A 21443-nucleotide genomic window follows, 5' to 3' on the forward strand; every position below is an offset into this window, starting at 1 on the left:
ACAAAACAGGGTAATGATAGCCAGTAATCTGTGGCGTCCAGCTACTTATTCCCATTTCATATCCATCTTTTACCTTTTGCTTATTTATGTATTTATTCATTCTTTTATTTAATGAATGAATGAATGAATGAATGAATGAATGAATGAATGAATTAATTAATTAATTAATTAATTAATTAATGTATATTTTATGCAGCACAACAATTTACTTTTAATTTTTTAACCTAATATATTGTAAACAATGTCTCAATGGCCATCTACATTCCTTCTTAATAAGTTTCACATTGGATCCCTGCCTCTGAAACTCTAAACTACTACTTATACTAAAAGGATGAGAAGAAAAATTTGTTGATCCACAGTTTTTGCAGTACTTTTTTCAACATACTTTCAAGGTTAGCTACAGTCATACAGGTACTTGAAGTACTAACAATCAGTGGTTCTAACTCATTGTTGCTTCTGATAGAGGTGACATAAAGTATTCATGGAGTACTGACCTACCTTATTAGTCATGTAAGTCTGTTCCCATCCTCGTACTGTACTACCTGTTAATCTTTACCCAACTGGTTAGTTTCAGATTTTTTTTATTTTATTTTGCTTTTGTTTACCAGGTTTAACTGTGTTTAGTCTCACACTGCCTGTTAACCACTTGCCTAACTGATTAATTTCAGGTTTTGTTTTTAATTGTTTTTAAACATTTTTAAACAGCAATTCAGTATTGTACATTAACAGCCATTAAGGAGTATACATTAACAATTGCACATTCATTTTCTAATTAGATTGCATTCATATGAAATTACAGTATAAAAGATAATTATGTATTAGTAGATGTCAGACATTGAGCATTCAAAGAGGTGTATTAGTGGGCTTGACAAATAAATAGATCATACGATTACTGCTTAGAAACTAAATGGAGTTGGTGGAAGGAACTAGGTAGTGCAGAAAATGTTAATATTGTAGTTAAGAGGTGATATATAAAGCAGGCCTATATATATATATATATATATATATATATATATATATATATATATATGTATATATATATATATATATATATATATATATATCTATATATATATTGGTCCCCTTCAAAACATCTATAACCCATAACATCTAATTTCATAACATTGAGACCAGAACATCTAAAACCCATAACAGAAAATAACATCCCCTCCACATATAATGACATATAATGTCACCAAACTACCAAACACACATTTTACTATATTTCTGCAGGAGGGCTTGATACAGTGGTTTAGGAAATTAACTTTTTCCCACTGTAGTGCAATCTTGCAGTTGATATATTTCATGTATGAGGGGTGTGGTGTGAAGGGGGGCTTGCCCCCTACAGAAACATAGTAAAAAATGTGTTTGGTAGTTTGGTGTTGTTATATGTGGAGGGATGTTATTTTCTTGTGATATGTAATGTTAGATGTTGTGAAATTTGATGTTATGGGTTTTAGATGTTCTGGTCTCAATGTTATGAAATTAAATGTTATGGGTTTTAGATGTTTCAAAGTAGACCTACATATATATAAACTGCAAAAGTCATTTCTTGATATTGAAAATTACCTAAATGAACTTCAACTCATCTTAAACCCAAGCAAAACAAAATGAATGATCTTCTCCAACAGGAAATCTAAAGCAAAACCACCTCCTCTCTCCATCTATTCCACTAATGGCACTATAATAGAACCAGTTAACCAAACAAAATCACTTGGTATTACAATAGACAACAACCCAACATTCAACAAACACATATTGCTCGCAATTAAGGAAGTTCACATCAAACTTAATGCTCTATATAGGGCCAGACCTTACCTTACTTGAAACGCCAGGCTAGCCAAAGCCGGATCCCACCTCCTACCTACTCTCCTCTACTGTTCTCAACTTTTCACTATCCCGCGCATGCCTGATTTACATCTACTTAATTCCTGATATAATAAAATAGCAAAAATTGCTGCCAATATACCCAATAGGACCCATCATTGTCTTGCTCTGCAAAAATTACACTGGCATGAATTCCCCAATCTGTTATTGCTCAATCAGCTCACTACTGCCCACTGTATTATCCACAAACTTGAAAACTGCCCTGCACTCTCCAGTGTAGTGCAACTAAATGCCAACCCCAAGACTCTTACATCATCGGATAAACTTATACTTAAGGTACCTAAGTCCCATAATTACTTTGGTGACTCTCTCTTCGGCTTCAAAGTAGCCAAACAGTGGAACCTAATACCCCAGAATATCCTAAAAACACACATAGTCATAGCTTCAAACAGCTCCTAAAGGAATACTTTACTCAACAATGGCTATGCTCCTGTAATACTCCAGGTTAGTTTCTCATGCCATTCTTTTCTGCTATCTTCTCCTTGTCTTACTGCTACCAAATGAAAATGCCACAATGGTTTATTTTAGTTTTATATATAATGAGTTTCATATTACTGTTTGCAGTAAGACTTAGGAAATATAATATGTTCTGTTTTTACATTCCATTTTTGTAAATTGTGATTGTTGGCAACTGTTAAACATTTTTGTCTACTGTTTATAAATCTTCTTAAAAATGTTGTAATCTTTTTGTACTGTTGTTGTGGAGCTTTTCTTCCCAGGTCTCTTCTGAAAATGGGCTATTTGCCCAGCCGGACTCTACCCGGTTAACAAACATAAAATAAAATACATAAATAAATAAATAAATAAATAAATAATAAGAGGCTCTCCATCCACATTTTACATAAAAATAAATAAAACAAAATATCACAATATATTATGGGGGTGCACAATCATTAATATGTATCATGGCTTTTATCACAGCTGTATCTTCAGTTGCATTACCTGTACTTTATCATCCCTTTAGTACCTATGAACTGCTTCATGTAGTATGCCTAATGAGACCACCAGCTAATAAATACTGATCTCCACCATTATTTTTATTGCTGCATTTTTTAATTGTTTTCCATATCTTATACTTGTACACAACTGCCTGATATGGACCACTTCCAGGCATTGTTACTGTGTACTAGCATCAGCAAATTCCTGTTGGTTCCATACTGTAACTCTTTGATCATCATTTTTCCTCATTTGCCATGTAAAACCATGTAATATTATTTTTAGTGCAAGCAGATAACATTAATTGATTGCCTTGCTAACTACCCTAATACATACAGTGTTGCAGCCCAAATGGCTGTTACATGCCACTCTGTAGCCTATACTGCTTTATGCCCCTACCACTACATTTTCCCAATAAAACTACTATGCCTCTTGACCCCTTATGATGGCAGAGCAATTGTCATGTGACTGCACCCTTCTTGGAGTGTCTTGTTCTCAGGAAATGAATTCCTATCCCTTTAAAGGGCATCTAAGACATATATGGAACTTGATGATCTCACTCATAATGGCAACAAGATGGTGGCCATCTATGTGCATACCAGTGTTTTTAAACTTGGAGAACAAAGTGAAAAATTGTAACAAAGTGCTTTAGGCTCAGAATTAAGTTTCAGACTACCAAATATCCTTGCTTTATACCTCAAAAGCACAAATGTAATGCATAAAATGATGTAAATGGTCTTAGTGACAATTTTTAAAATGTAAGCATGTACACTGGTTTGAACATGTTTTAAGAAGGTGTTTTATTGCTACTACAGTTTTGACACAATAAACTTCTGGTTCAGTATAAAGAAAACTTATACAGTTAGATTTCAGTCATATTTTTAAAAAGCTTTACCTGTATTTAGCAACTACAACATTTAGAATGTAATGCAACACTGAGTAAAGACTTGTACTACTAAAAATTTAAACTTAGGTGCAATTCTCATTTTTGTCCAAAAGCCTTAGTATATGGCTTTACTGTACCTTGCAGGCTTTCAAAGCCCTTCTTACTATTTATTATTCAGGATATGAAATCTTGCTCTCAAATGTTCACCTTCTCTTTCTCTCTGTTTTTAAGCAAAAAGCAATATCTAATTGTATACAACCCAGCATGCACCTTGCTGTGCAACACAACCCCTAATAACCTTGCAGTTCCCAGATTCACTTTATATTCATGCAGATTCATTTGTGATTAATCCCCAATAACTTAGATGAAATTAATTTTAATCATTCACTCTCCCTTTGGGCTTGTTTACTGTTTCCTTAATATTGAATATTCTGTATAAAGATGTTTGCTTATTTATAAATGTAATTATCCCTTTTTTAATGCTGACGATAAAAAAAACACTCATGCTTGAAGAACAACAACAAATAAATTAAAACAAATATGCCATTAATGAACTATTTAGCAAAGCTCCTTTGTACTTTAAAAGCAGCCCAAGACATTTGCAGATGGCCCCCTGCCCCCCTTTCTAATGCGTGCTTTGCCCCAACCTTAATCCTGATCAGTACCTTATAAAAACCCTTTCTTTAATACTGCCACTACGCAAGGTAGGCTCAGACACAGAACCACACAAAAATGCATAACATCCCTCTGCCTAACCCTTAGTCTAGCCAATCCAACTAAACTGACCCAAACACATTTCTATCTGATACCAACCCACATGCCTCTCTTAAGCATTCAACTGCGGTAACACCTTTATCATTCTTATAAGAAAAGCGCAGTCCACATCTGAACTGTCTGCAAACAGCAAAAGTTAACTTTGAACCTAACACTACTCTTAAGTATTCAACTGCAGTACCACCTTTATCATTCTTATAAGAAAAGCACAGTCCACGTCTGAACTGTCTGCATACAGCGAAAGTTAACTTTGAGTATGTGTCTACCTGTTTGAGCCAATATTCATTTTCCCCTGGAGAGCACTCTGCTTTGGCTTGTAAGCAGCCCCACCCCCACCCACACACACTCATCTTCCACTTTCTCTCTTATTCTCTTCTGCTAACAAATAGTATCCATAACTGATCAATACTGTGTGTTTGTTAATTTAAACTGAGACCACAGTAGCCTACTGATACAAGGTTATCCTGTTTTTCCACCTGAGAAATGGTTAAGAAATGACTTACAGTTTCAGAGCAGTCCTTGGTCAATTCTGATTGTTTCTTAAACACAAACTTGTCTTTGCCTTGGCTCCTTAGCAGCAGTACAAAAGAACTGCCTGCTCACACCCTTGTTCTCCCCCTCCCCTTCCCTGTTTATTACCTTAAGCCAATCCCAAAGTTAATAAATATTACCTGTGGCAGGCATCATTTTTAAAACTACTACCACCCTTTGTCACTATCATATGTTCATTTATCAGTTTACTCTGTTACCTGATTGTTTCCAGCCCCCTCATAAGAGCTACTAACAAGGTCTCTACCCACTTCGCTCCCCATCCTGCCCCTATTCCCTCCCGCCCCCAGTGGTCCTACCTTTATTACACTCACAAACCCCTCCCATCTTTCCAATAGCCAACCACAGCGCTAACTCAACACTACCTCCTCCATCTTCCCACTACTATCACACCTCCTCAACTAACATGTACAAGCAGACCTTACCTATGCTCACTGCATGCACTCTCTTTGCATATCTTACATCCTACCAAAGCTCCATCATTCCCCCACTCAAACACTACCACTGTACTACTACTCACACCACCACTCATGTCTCACCCTCACTCAGCTCCCCTCCCACCAACTCAAGAACCATCCCTATGCACCCCCCACATATTCTACCAACTATATTACTCAAACATAAAGCATCCCTACAACTTAATATAGTAACCCTCCCACCATACCTTTTACCCACAGAGCACGATCATAAAGTTTCCCTAATAAACAAACACATTCAAAAACTGAGAAAACTAATAACCGCATGCATATCAAAACTTGCCCTAAGTGGAGACATCCACCCCAACTCTGGCCCTACCATCTCCAACCCCAATCCTCATAATCAGACTAGAAACCACAACTTCTCCCATATCACAGCCAATAGAAAGCCAAGTGACTTCCTTCTACTAAGCCTAAATATTAGAAGTATATCCAACAAAGTCCATGAACTCCATGCCACCATAGACTTGTACTCCCCAGATATAGTCATCCTGACAGAAACCTGGCTAAAACCTCACATTACCAGTGAGCAAATACTCCCTACCGGTTACGGCATACTAAGAGTAGACTGGCTAAGCAAGAAAGGAGGTGCTGTAGCTATAATATTTAAACAGCATCTAAACATCCAGATCTTAAAATCATCAACTCCACAAATAGGCAATGAAGAAATAATATATACCAGCCTCAAAATAAACCAAAACAAAACCATCAACATAATTGGATGCTACTTCCCACCTGGCCAAAACATCCCTCCACTAGAAAACCTCCTCAGCTGGTATACCCAGCATCTCCCCCAAGAAACTATAATTTTAGGTGATTTCAATATTGACTGGCAATCCTGTTCTGGAAACTATCCAACCCATCATGTAAACCTTCATGGCTTCACCCAACTAGTCCAGTCACCAGCCAGGATAAATAAAAACTCCAGCAAGCACACTACCATGAATTGGATACTAGTCAGTAAGAGCCCCCAGTCATATATAACAGTGATCACTCCCCAACATTCCTACTCAAAAAATACATATACCAAGCTAAACCTGTCATCTACCATCAAATATGTACAAAACTAAACTTTAACCCACTCACATTCATCTCATCCCTCAAAGAATGTAACTGGCATCCTCTAAAGTACCTTAGTCTTGATAACACAGTTGAATTTTTTAATACTACCTTCCTGAGCATCCTTAATTACCATGCCCCCATAAGACTTTCCAGAACCAAAACACAACCCTCCCCATGGCTACAAAAAAACACTAAGTCAGAAATGAAAAACAGGGATAAAGCCTGGGAGTACTGGCGCAAAACATTCTGGTCCTCCATAAACTCCATCCTCCACCCAGGTAAAGTCAGTACCCCTCCTCCTAACATCCCTCACTCCTCCGAAAATATTACTACCTCATTCAACACACATTTCACACAAACCATACTATCACTAGCTAAGCAACACAACCCCCTCCCCTCCAACCCACACCTTCAACTAGTAATCTCCCTACTGCCTTCTATTTTTCCTCCTGTACCTACCTCCAACATAAAAAACTCGTAACTAAACTTAAGCCCACCAAATTAGCAGCAGACAACCTCCCAAGTGAATACCTACAAATCGCAGCTGATTCTCTGGCCTACCCAGTATCCATCTTGATTAACCAATCTCTGTCAGAAAGGTACGTTCCCACACTGTGGAAAGTATCACATATAATTCCCCTCCACAAAGGTGGACGCTTCACAGAACTAACCAATTACCACCCCATAGCTATTCTCTCTCCACTCTCCAAAATACTAGAGAGATGCATACACTCTCAGGTCTCAGACTACCTCCTTACCAACATCCTCCTTTCCAATACTCAGCATGGTTTCCAACCAAACCATAGCACCACCACTGCCTTACTCTCCTTTACTAACAGTATCCTTCAGCATAAAAGTAATGGCTATCTCTCCTCTGCTACTTTCCTAGACCAATCTAAAGCATTTGACATGGTCCCACATAAACAACTCATCTCTGTCCTCAATAACCTATCCTTCTCACAATCAGTCACCAACTGGTTTCAGAGTTACCTGTCTGACCGCCAACAATCCATTGTATGGCAGAATGACATATCTCCCCAACTACTTGTCTCCATAGTGGTTACACAAGGATCCATCCTTGAACCCCTACTCTTCTCTGTTTTCACCAATAATCTAGCCTCTGCCACCAAACATGGCACACTCATTCAATACGCAGATGACTCAATCATCATCTGCTCAGCCCAGTCCCTACCCAAGCTGCACAAAGTCACACAGGAAGTCTTTGCCTTTGCTGAAACTTGGTTATCCGATGTCCAATTAATACTCAACCCAAACAAAACTAAACTACTCATCTTCCAACCCACCAAACATACTCAAAACAACTCTCAATTTAACATCACAGCAAAAGACAACACGACTATATACCCAACTGAACACACCAAACTGCTAGGAGTGGAAATAGACAATAAACTAAAATGTGACAGTCACATATCCATGACCATAAAAAAGTCCACAAAAAACTAGGAGCATTATACACAAATAAGCAACTTCTCACCAAAGCAGCAAAGATTTCAATAGGAAATTCCCACCTTATCTCCACCCTACTTTATGCCTCTACAATATATACCAACCTAAGGCATTGCGATCTAAACAAGCTAGAGACCTGCTACAACAAAATCACCAAATTCGCCACAGGGGCATCCTACCCTAGTCACCACTGTCTCTCACTTACTGAACTGGGCTGGCTTGAACTTCCTCACCTCCTTCAATAGTATCAACTATCACTCGCCCACAAACTAGTAAACCATCCACTAAATGTCCCATCCCTCCAGAATCTACTCCAACCCTATCGCATCACCAGACTACTAAGATCAAGCAACAAAAATCACTTGCAAATCACTAAAGCCAATAACTCTGCTGGTGAAGCACTATTCTTTTGCACCATAGCCAAATTATAGAACTCCCTCCCACCCACAATTACCTCTGTACCATCATGCACCCACTTCAAAACTTTACTAAAAGTGCACCTAAAAACATGCTGGCTATGCCCTTGCAACTCCCACTCTAATATCACCCACCCCATCCAACCACTACCTTTTTTCCACCCCACTAACTACCTTGATTATAGCAAGCTCAGATGCTCATAAGCCTAGTACTTATTATACAGCAGGAACTTCTTATTGTAACATTTGTTAATGTCTGTTATGTACTTCACAGATAAAGATTCTAGTTGTCTAATGATGTACTATGTTCTTCATCTGTAAATATGTTTGTAATTAATTGCTATGTTAATCAAATTGTTAATCGCTATGTAATCCAATGTAACTACTGTCTGTTTATTTTAACTGTGGAGATTTTCTCCCCAGGCCTCCGCTGAAAATGGACCTACGTCCAGTTGGACACTCCCGGTCAACAAATGTAAATAAATAAATAAAATACCTCTTTATCCATTTTGAAATGTTGACTACCAATTCACACTGGCATCATCTGTCATTTTAATTATAATCATATACATAAATATTATACACGCATATATTATAATGTGCCTCAATGTTAGTGCACATCAGCATTTGGTAATACTGTCTCTCTCTATAGATATATAGATAGATGAAAATAATTTCTGAAGGAGGCTAATGACTGACTTCTAATAGGAAATGGAAGCTTATTCCATAATCATGAAAGTTGCTGGGCAATATATGTGTATGTATGTATATATATATATATATATATATATATATATATATATATATATATTCATCTAACACTGCATTCTATACATAGGCTTTAAAATGGAACAGGATAACATGTTGCATTATAGACCAGACAAAAATCATCTCTAAGTATTCTGTAAAAGAAAAAAAAAGACCATAATGAGAGTTATTGAAGCATTTTTATGTAGCTCAGTTTTCCAAACCTATTATTTTTTATAGCAAGGGCTTTTTGTACCTTTTTGCATTCTTTCTGATAGCTTGTTCAGAGCTCATAAAGCATAGTGCTGTATTCAATTATTGTTCAGATCAGTGATAAAGTGGTACAGTTATCTCCATAGACATATCTTATAGAATTAGATCAGTTGCTGAATATGCTTATCTTACTTTGATAGATATACATTTGTCAAAGTTTAACCATACTTCATCTTTAATTATATTTGTTTTTATTAATTTGACCACTTATCCTGTAATCAGAATTTATGTTCTTTCTTCCCTGTTCCTGGCTGCTGTGCTCCCTGTTTCGGTGCCTGACCTGCACCTAGTGTTCCTGCTTGTCCCTGCACCAAACACCTGACTTCACCCTGCTGGACACCTGATAAATATAGTACAAACTAAAGACCTAAACTACCAGCTCTCTGTGAGACATTTTTCATCTGAAAAACAGTGAAACCTAGTGTTCCTGCTTGTCCCTGCACCAAACACCTGACTTCACCCTGCTGGACACCTGATAAATATAGTACAAACTAAAGACCTAAACTACCAGCTCTCTGTGAGACATTTTTCATCTGAAAAACAGTGAAACCTAGTGCTCCTGCTTGTCCCTGCACCAAACACCTGACTTCACCCTGCTGGACACCTGATAAATACAGTACAAACTAAGACCTAAACTACCAGCTCTCTGTGAGACATTTTTCATCTGAAAAACTGAAAATCCCATCTAGTGCTAAGAACTAAGGTGCGATAGAACGGATTCCACTGCTGTGGACCAGATAATCAAAACTTGTTTATATCCTTCTCTTAGTGCAGATGTTCACCTAAACACTCAACGAATGCTTATTTCCGATTAATATCCTTACCATAGCGACAACTTGTCTTAACTCCCTATACTAAATAAACAATTAAAACCAGAACAAAACATACACACTTAATGGAATCTTTGTTGATTTCTATACACAGGCTTAACCTAAACAGCGACCTAAGAATTAACCCACTACACTACTACCTGATTTCAGTTGTTTATGTATTTAACTATCCTGGACTTGGTACTCCTAATGTACAGCATCCTGAATCTGAAAAGTAGTTTTATCAGAGTATTCTTTTATTAATATGCAGCTGTTTTTCCTGGCTATTTGACTGTGTTATAAGGAGGTATTGAAGGTCATAGAAGTCCTGATACATTTTGTAACCCTTGTCTGTTGGTTAAATGGATTAACTTATTTAATTAGCAAAGGCAACTCCTCTGTATCCTATTTATCTGTATGTGTTTGTGCAGCTTAGAGCTCATAAGATGTTTGATACTGTAACAGAGTATTTTTTAATGTAAAAACTTACGTAATTGTGTCTAAGACTTATCTTCACTCACTCTCTAGTTGTAGTATTGTCTGCCTCACTACCTTTTCTCTCTTTCTGTATATCTCCAGCCTAGTGTTCCTGCTTGTCCCTGCACCAAACACCTGACTTCACCCTGCTGGAAACCTGATAAATATAGTACAAACTAAAGACCTAAACTACCAGCTCTCTGTGAGACATTTTTCATCTGAAAAACAGTGAAAGTATGTATTGTTATATCTAAGAGTACTAAACAATTATATTAATGTATTAGACTCTGCTAGGTTAGGCAAGCTTCCCATTCAGGTAAGCCAGCAGCCATACCCCCCTCACTAAACACTCATCTCTTTTATACCCCTACTCCCAGCTGTTTTAACTCTTTCACTATCTAGTCCATCCCTCATCTCTCCCTTGGCTTGTTATCTCCTGTAGGAGACCCATCTTTGCAATAAACTGACTGGCCACTAGGTGGTGTCCCACTGTAAACTCCCTGTAAATCTATCTCTTACCCCAGTGATAAGTGGACCTCCAGAACTCTGTCCCTAGTTTTTTCTACACAATTTTATCTTTCTACATCTCTCCTATGTCCCAAGGGATCTTTAATCACCTTCTACTCCTCTAATAGTCTCAGTCTCCTCTCTCTAACCTTGTAACTTTCTCTGACACTCTCCCACTTTCAGACTTACCTGCTAAATTCTCATATTCTACTGATTGTTTTCCTTGACAGTCTTTTATCCTGTCTCTACCTGCTCCGTTCACCCTCCGGGCTCACTCCACTCCCCTACCCTACCACCAATTCCCACCCACCCACAGTGCTCCTACATTTAGTTCCTCTATAAGACACACTCCTCTTTACCTACTCCTATCATACCAGGAAAATCATTAACACTCCCACCCCCTTTTTTCTCTGAACATACCCTCTAATACCTACCTCACATCCTTCCCTGCTTATTTACCCAACCTTTACTATTATCTCTTCACTGCTTTTAATACCAACCTCCCATTTTTCTTTCACTGCACTACCTTTAGAATGTATATATCAATCTTCCCTCACAATTTACATCTATTAATCTGGGTCTCACTCCTTCCTCCACTAGCCACCACCTATCTCCTTACCTCCTATGAACAACCACTCTACTCTACCTTTCCCTTACCATACAAACACACATCGACACCAACATTATCTTTCTCCCCAAACTTCCTAAACCTAATTTTTAAACCTAGCTACCTATTAGCGAAATATCACAGACTAGTACACATTAAGCTCACCAACTTAAAAACTAGAAAACTACTTAACTATGATGTTAAGCTTCTCCAGCCCAAACACTTTACTCCTCCTCAGACATTACTGGATGGAGACATTCATCCCAACCCTGGCCCTAACATTCCCCTTACCACTTCAAACTGTATCCATAACAAAACTAGGACCCTTTCACCTACCCAACTACCCAACTCACTCTCTATAGCACATCTTAAAATACGTAGTATTTGCAATAAAATTGCTCGTTCATGCCCTCCTACATACTCACCAATTTGACATCCTATGTTTATCAGAAACATGGCTAAAACCTACCATTAAAGACAATGAAATCACCCCACCTGGTTATAATATAATCAGACTTGACTGTACTACCAAAAAGGGAGAAGGGGTAGCAATCCTTAATAAAGGAGAGCTACAAGTCAGCACTATAAAACTGAACCTCCCTTTGGATAATAGAGCAGAAGTAATTATCTCCAAACTTCAGGTCAACACATGCAAAGCCATAAATATCACCTGTCTTTATCTTCCCCCAGGAAATAACATTAATACACTTGAGTATATCCTTAACTGGCTTTCTATTAATCTCCCTCAAGAAACCATAGTCCTTGGGGACGTTAATATTGATTGGAATTCCTGTACTAGTACAACCCCCGCCACCCATATCAACCTATATGGATTCTCACAACATATAAACTGCCCTACCAGAACTAACACACTCCATAACAAAGAAAGTACCCTGGATTGGATACTTACTAATACCCCTCATCAAGCCTACATAACAGGAACCCTTCCAGATGACCTAAGTGACCATTCTCTAACTTACATTATCAGACAGAAAACCAACATAATATTCCCTAACACTTTCAGAACAATACGCTCTAAAAGCAATTTAACCAAGAACTTTTCCTAACAGAACTAAAACAATGTAACTGGTCACCATTAAAATCACTCCCTCTAAATGAAGCAGTTGAATACTTCAATTCAACATTCTTAACCATCCTTGACCACCATGCACCAACTCGCTCTATAAGAACCAAAGCTAAGCCCGCCCCTTGGCTCACCAACAATACTAAACAAAAAATCCTTCTTAGAAACAAATCCTGGGCAAAATGGTGTACAACTAAGAATCTAGTAGACCGACAAACCTTTAGAGAACATAGAAATATTACAAAAAAAGCCATCCTACTAGACAAAAAGAACTTTTATCTACATTTACAGCAAACCACTCAAAAGGATCCTAGAAAATTCTGGACTAGTATTAACAATCTTCTTTTCCCAGGCCAATCAATCTTATCCAACCCACAAGGCTCAAACCCTGGCAATCCCAGACAAACAGCCAATGCCTTCAACTCTTTCTTCACAGATGCCATCCAAACTCTAGCTAGCCACCTATCCCCTGATACCTCTAACCTGCCCACCTATTCTATAAACCTACCTCCTTTATTTCACTTACAACCAGTATCTACTTCCTTTATTTCCTCCCTTCTCCAAAAGTTAAAACCTAATACTCCCGCAGCTGATAAACTGCCTGCAGAATTCTTGCAAAAAAGAGCTAAAGCCATTGCCTATCCCATCTCCATTCTGGTAAATAGATCTATAAGTGAAGGAACTGTCCCATCTATCTGGAAAATTTCTCATATCATCCCACTACACAAAGGGGGGAACTCCAATGACTTCTCTAACTTTCGCCCTATAGCTTTACTAGCCCCTATTGCATAAATTATGGAAAAGTGTATCCATAAACAATTTCTTAACCACCTTCTCCAGAACAACCTACTTGCCAACTGTCAACATGATTTCAGACCTTCCCACAGTACTACCACTGCTCTGCTGTCATTCACTAACTGCATTAACAATAACCTCAACAAAAATCTTCTCTCATCTGCAGTTTTCATTGACTTATCTAAAGCTTTTGACATGGTTAATCACCAACTACTCCTCCATACACTGAACTCTCTTTCACTCGATCCTCTATCTATGAGCTGGTTCAGATCCTACCTTGAAAACCGCCAGCAGGCTGTACTCTGGCAAAATAAACTATCGAATCACCTCTCTATCTCCCTTGGGGTCCCACAGGGCTCAATACTAGGCCCACTCCTGTTTTCCATTTATATTAATGACCTGAATTCTACTATTCCTTACTCCACCTGTATTCAATATGCAGATGACTCTACCATAATCTGCTCAGCCTCCTCTGAAACTGAACTTCATAATCTTACTCAAAAAGCTTTCAACACTGTAGAACAATGGTTCTCACACCGCTGCCTCCTCTTAAACCCCAAGAAAACTAAACTACTACTCTTTACACCAACCCGAAAGTCCACCTCTTTCCACTTCAATCTCACTTCTAACAACGGTACTCTTATCACTCCTGAACCAACCACTAAACTGCTAGGAATAACAATAGACAACAATCTTAATTTTGACACTCATATAAACACCACAATAAAATTAGTTAACAAAAAACTAGGATCCCTTTACAGAATTAAACCCTATCTTACACCTGAAGCTAGGACCACTATAGCCAGAACTCACCTAATCTTCACTCTCCTCTATGCTTCTCCTATATACACCAACCTCTCTAAAAACAACCTCAATAAACTAGCAACATCCTATAACAATATTGCTAGATTTGCAACAGGCTCTCCTTTTAGAACCCATCACTGTCTAAATCTACAACATCTAAACTGGCTAGAACTACTTAACCAGCTCCAACTTCACCAGCTTACAATAATCCACAAGACTCTGTATCAACCTAGCAACACCCCAATACTCTCTACCCTAATTACACCTTATAATAATCTCAAACATCTACGCTCCTCAAACAAACTACTGATCAATACTACTAAACCCAACAACTCAGCAGTTGAATCCTTATTCTCAAACTCTGTTGGAAAAATATGGAATAAACTACCCTCGGAAATCACTTCTCAGTCTTCTCTCTCACTTTTTAAAAAGAACCTAAAACTATACCTCAATAAACACTGGCTATGCTACTGTACTAACCCAGACTAATTATTTTCCTATCCTCTATACATCACCCTACATCCTTTCTTTTCTTCTATTTACGTATTCTTTAAAATACTATTATACAACATATATGTATCTTGCACCTGATCATGAAATCACTAAGTGTTTTGCAATTTGTATGTACCTGTGTGTGTGTGTGTGGGATAAAAAAATATTATAATTGGCTTTTGTAATACTTGCTGTTTTATAATATCTGTAATAACTTCTGTTTTAACTATGTATGATTTCTTGGAGCTTTTCTCAATGGGCCTCTACTGAAAATGGAAATGTATCCAGCTAGACTAGCCCGGTCAACAAATGTAAAATAAATAAAATAAAAATGTTCTTTTCATCATGACTCATGACGCTTAATTTAGACACACACACACACACACACACACACACACACACACACACACACACACACACACACACACACACACACACACACACACACACACACACACACACACACACACACACACACACACACACACACACAGTAATTAAATATGAGATCATCACTACTGAAACAGGTTAATGTTTCTTGTAGTCCTTCTTGAAGAACATCAGCACCTCTAATTGAAATGATTTTTGCTACTCAGTTTGTACTCATTATCATATTTAAGAATTCATGGCCCACTTCTTAATTTTATGGCTGAAAATGAGAAGTCTAGAAAGAACTGACCCCAATATGGAATTGTGGAACTTCACTGGTAACCCCCACTTACCTTATTCCATGTTTACTTGATTCTGAAGGCAGGCTCTCCTCATGACAATGCCATACTGCCATGTATTTTCTCTGTGTCATTCTGGATAAACTCCTCTATGGCTCTTTCAATGTTTTAACATAGGAGGATGAGCAGATTGATGGGTCTAAAAAAAAAGGAAACTTCTACTAGGACAAAATCTGGGTGGCTAAGTGAGATAGTTAAAAAAATCACCGTAAAGTAATTTAAGCATTTTGCATACCTTCACACACCTCTCCTATTTATTTACACCAACTCTGCTGTACAACACATCACAGTAAAAGGAATAAAAGGAATACTCTGAGGTGCTACACCCTCAGACTTGACACACACACACACACACACACACACACACACACACACACACACACACACATATATATATATATATATATATATATATATATATGGATCTATGTTGATCCATCAAAAGTACGTTTCATCAAAATGTACAACATCGAACTCATTTTAGCGAAAGTGCATTTTATCAAAAATGCACTTTCACAAAAATAAATAAATGAATAAAACAGTAGTCACATTTATGCAGGGGGGGCAAGCCCTTTTACGCCCCTACTTTAATATTCTCACTCCGAGATTGCACTACAGTGGGGAAAATGGAATATTCCCTTATCCCCACTGTACTGCAATCTAAGCAACAGTTTGCTTAGTTGTACAATCAACAGTACAGTTGACGTACAACTAACTCTACATGCAAACAACTATTTGCTTAGTTACCTTTCAGAGAAAGTGCATTTTTGACAAAATGCACTTTCGTGAAAATGAGTTTGATCATGTATGATGAAACATACTTTTGATCATAAGACCAGGACCATATCTTAAAGATTTGTACCTCAGAATTTTAACAGAAACCCCCTCAGACTCTCCCCTGGCAGTAAGGGTTAGAGGTGAATTTTGATGTGTATGAGACCAAAGGTACAAGTGGCGATGCTAAAGAATGAGGCCATGCTCTTTTTGTTTTCTAACGGCTTTCTTACAGTGCCACTCCATAACAAGCCATCCCTATTTACTACCCATTTACTGTGTATTCTCCAGCGTGGGCAAAAGCTGCCATTGGAGTCAGTCATATAGGCAACCTTAGTAGGGTTTTTTGCTACCATTGGTATCCTGTCAAATGGAATGAATTTATATAAAGACTAACCACTGCCCTGGGTATTGAATAAAGCATCGGTGTTACTGCAGGAATGTCACTCCCCCTTATTAATACCAATGAATATTCTCATGTAGTCACAAAGAAATCTACTGTCAAAGAGGCTTGGTGTCTGAACTGCCAACCAAAAGAAAACTTTTTTAATGTTGCCCACTAACGAATTCTGGTATTCAACACTCCTAGAACATCACAGTCTTTTTCAGAATGGGCACACACATCCTCTCTGACTATTTCAATCAAGTACCACATCCAGTAATCAATCTCAAGTCATCTAGGCCATAGTCAGGGATTTATTCCTCTGTGCAACCAGAGCTGGCATGAGAAGATGGTCTTTATTCCATAATATTCCGTTTTTCTTCACCATACTTTGTGAACTTCATACCTTCAAATGCTCATCTTATTTCACTATATTAGCCATAAATTAGTCACATGCCCATAACTTTCTAGTGGATTACTTTGTTTTTTTTTGGCCATTATTTCACTTTAATATCTCTTACTCCTGGCATTACCTTAAATAATTACCTTCTATAAGGAATATGAAAAGGGATCTCAAACTCATGGCCTTCAAGCTCAAATAGCCTCCAGACTATTAGTACTCTAGCTGAGCGATGTTACTACACTATATTCTTAACAGCACTGACCAGCTTTGTTTTGTTTCAGAAGTTGTGGCCTTCAGCTAAGAATATTAGTCTTCAGAACTCCTTCTGGTCATTTCAGTATGAAACTTCTGAGTAAAGGATTCATGAATCCCACTCTTTGACAGTCACATTTTCAATGGACTTGATTTTCAAATGGCATGTAATTTTGGGGTACAATAACATGTTTGATGTATATATTTGATTTAAGAAAAATTATGATCTTTTTTTTTGCTGTTCCTATTAGGGTTCGGCACAACAGATCATCCGTTTCCAAAAACAATGATATATGTGCAAAATAAGCTGTAAATGTTCTGAAATGTGCCTGACAAAGAAACATTGTTTTAAAATCTGTTTATCAAAGCATGTAAACAGTGGCTGTTTAATTTTTGAGCAAGTGTATTTCTTGCTCAGAAAAGACTTTGAAATGGTTAACATTAGAGCTATAAAAGCGCTATTATTTGTACTGAATGTTAATACAATTCTGAAATTGCAACATTGTCTAGCAATGCTATACTACCTATGTGCATTATTCTATGTTGAATGTATTACTTTTTGTACGAAGGAGCTTTTCTCCTCGGGCCTCCATTGAAAACGGGTTTAGCATGGCCCATTGGATTTTCCCAGGTAACAAAATGCAAATAAATAAATAAGTAAAAGCACAGACTGTTGATCAGTTTAGTTTACCAGAATCATGTTAATGTGCTCAAAAGGTGGTGTGAATGGAGCACATTAATTAATGTTTGTTTGCACAACATCATTTCATTAAGCCTCAGGTGATATTTTTACACAACATATACATGAAATGCTTTGCTGGTGTGTGTGTGTGTGTGTGTGTGTGTGTGTGGTTATTTTTCATTTTTTTTGTTAAGCTCATTTCTGCATAACTTGTTCTAATTTTTTGAATTCTTATTCTATTTTGGAGATATTTTAATGTACTATCTGAATTCTGTTACAGCTATAAAGTGTGTATTATGTTTCAAAGATTACTATGGTGAGTTTTGTAAAAATACTCTTATTTTGAAACAGTATGCAGCATTTCTTCAGCCCTTTCTGGCATGAGTGTCATACTCTGTGGGAACATTTACATTTTATAGTGGAATATTTCAACAGTTGAATAACAATTAGTCCTTTAAGTAAACACGTATGTAGTTACTACTGTGGAAACATGCATTTCATAGATTGTGTAAGACTATAACAAATGACTAAGAATTAAATGACCTCTTTAAATTACAGGGGTCATGAGAGCGAAGGAAAAGCAGATATGATAAACCAAATAAATCTGTTGTGTGCTTGCAAACCAACTAGTGTGAATCCAGTGGAAATGTTACTCCAAAAGAAAAATCTCACAGTGGAAATTATGTCTCCTAGGCCTGATACATTAGTAGACTATACTTATTTATTTATTTATTTGTACTTGCTAAACCTTCAGAGAGGTTTTTCATTATATTTTAGATATTCTGTTTCCTTGAAAATGAATACAGTGCATGCACTGCTCTGATTGCACTCCACAATTGGAAAAAGGGCAGGCTTGCTAGTCACCTTTTGGACATCAGAAAAATATTTAGCAAGTTTTCTTTAAACACTTCCAATTACTTGTAAGCTATAGTCTCAGACTAGAGCCTAAAAGTGTCCAGTACTGACCACCACAGACCAGCAACAGAACTTAAAACAGCTATAAAATGTGTTTTATACTTTGCTCTGCAACATTTTAAACAAAAAAAATATTGTCAAACAAAGTATCAAACAGCTTTTTAAGACAATAGTTCCTCAGTCGAACTCTGTGTAGTAGCACTGTTTTATGACTTGCAAAGCTGTAAATTACTTTGAACTGTTTCTGTTGGTAGTATGTGAAGCAGATAAAGCTCCCTGCAATACATAAAGGATTATGATCAGGTCTAGTATCATCATATCCAAAATGTACATATGTGAAACATGGATTTCATGATATTCACCTTGCATGTAAAGCTCAAGAATTGAATCTTAACTCCACAACAAGATTTCATAATGACACCAGTTATGATTGGATGATAATTATTTGTACACAAAGAGCTTTATCTGCTTCCATTGACTACACGAGTGAGAGGAAAAGAAAATGTGCAGCAATGCTAAGTGCTTCAGAGCTTGAAAAGCTGTAATGCATATTGCTGCCCCACAAAGAACAATGACCAAAAAGAAGCAATGGGAAACTGATATGCACTTCATTTGAACTTAAAAAAAGATCTGAATGATGCATTTACTGGCATCTGCTCTTCTTCTTTGTGGCTGATAAGCTTTAATACTTTTGCATGAGGCTCGTGATTAACAGTACTGAGGGGTTCTTAACAAAAACTTAAGCACCTTGCTGATTTCAGAAAAGTACTTAATAAGCTTGTCTTTTAAGAGCATAATTATGGCACTCTGTTCTTCTCAGAGGAATATGATGAAATCCCTGAACATAACCAGCTTATTATGTGTTTGAGACATGGTTATGAACAAATTCATCTCAAGAGCAGTGATATATGTGCGAGGGTTGCTAAGATGACATATCTATGTGTTTTCTTCCCAATGACAACGTCTATGAATATTGTAGGATGAGTGTGGTAATAAAGGAAGGCCATATTCTAACTTGGGTAGAAGGGTATTTTTTTTTCTCTGTAGCTGTAGGGGCAGCTAGTGAGGGGAGATGTAAAATTATGTAACATAACTTTAGTTGATATAGAACTTTCTTAGTGAATTTTTCTGTATCTATAGTAAAACTTAGGGATGGATCATGTGCAATGCCAAGATGTTTTGTTCCATGACATTTGGGATGATGTTGCCTTGAAAGTCTTTAACTAGTAGAGGCAATATGGTTGTTAAATTTTAAGTTGAAGAAAACATCATAATATTTGTTTTCTTTGTTTTCTTGAGGTTCATAAGTATAATCTTGGCAGCGGACCATTTGGAGAGTTGAGACATTTTTGTTTACAGTTTTGATTGCAGGTTGATACTGGTTCTATTCTATTCAAATAGTATTTAAGTGGTGTACATAAAGGGATGGAAGCTCAAGGTGTAGTCATTAATAAAAATTGTAATCAGTAGGGGACTTAATACTGAGCCTAGAAAGACAACAATGTTGAGGATTTCATTTTCTGAGAAGGAGTTTTTGTTGTACATCTGAAAGTTTCTATTGTTTAGGTAGGTTTGGAACCAATTAATTGTGTCACCAAAACTAAATATGGTAAGACTGCTGGCCAAAAGGTTGTGATTACCTGTCTCAAATGCCCTTGTTATACCTATAAATACTCCAGCAGTAAGCATTTCATTCAGAATGCTATAGATGATATAACTGGAGGTGAACAATACAGTTATAGTGCTGAAATAATCATGAAACCCACACTGATGGTCATGGAGAAGGCCATAGCTACTTATGTGCCTAATTAGCTGCTTGTACAACACTATTTTTGTGAGAGCAAACATATGACATTGGTCTACAGTCTTTGAGTTTAGTGGGGTGATGAAATCTTAGGTTGTGCTATATGGATGACCTGTCGGCATCTATATCAGCATCAACTCTCCCTTTCTCATTTTGTACATGAGGTCTGGGCACCACATCAACAGTTTCTATGACCTAGACCAAATGTTCACACCACCAGGTGACTGCCTTAATAGTTAGGAAAGACTGAAAGGCAAATAATGAGCTTAGTCATTTTTTCAGCTGCCATCCTGCGGAATGTAGGATGTAATTTATTGAATTTAACACCCAAGGAGTTTTGTCTCAATAGAAGACATTTAGTTTCTTTCAGAGTCATAGCTTGCTCATCTAGTACCTGGTGCTGTTCCATGATTCAACACCCCTCAAAGCAGTTGAGAAGCAAATAGCAGTAATGA

This window comes from Protopterus annectens, chromosome 14.part0, assembly GCF_019279795.1.
Source record: "Protopterus annectens isolate FY-2018-M chromosome 14.part0, PAN1.0, whole genome shotgun sequence".
Lineage (NCBI taxonomy): Eukaryota > Metazoa > Chordata > Ceratodontiformes > Protopteridae > Protopterus > Protopterus annectens.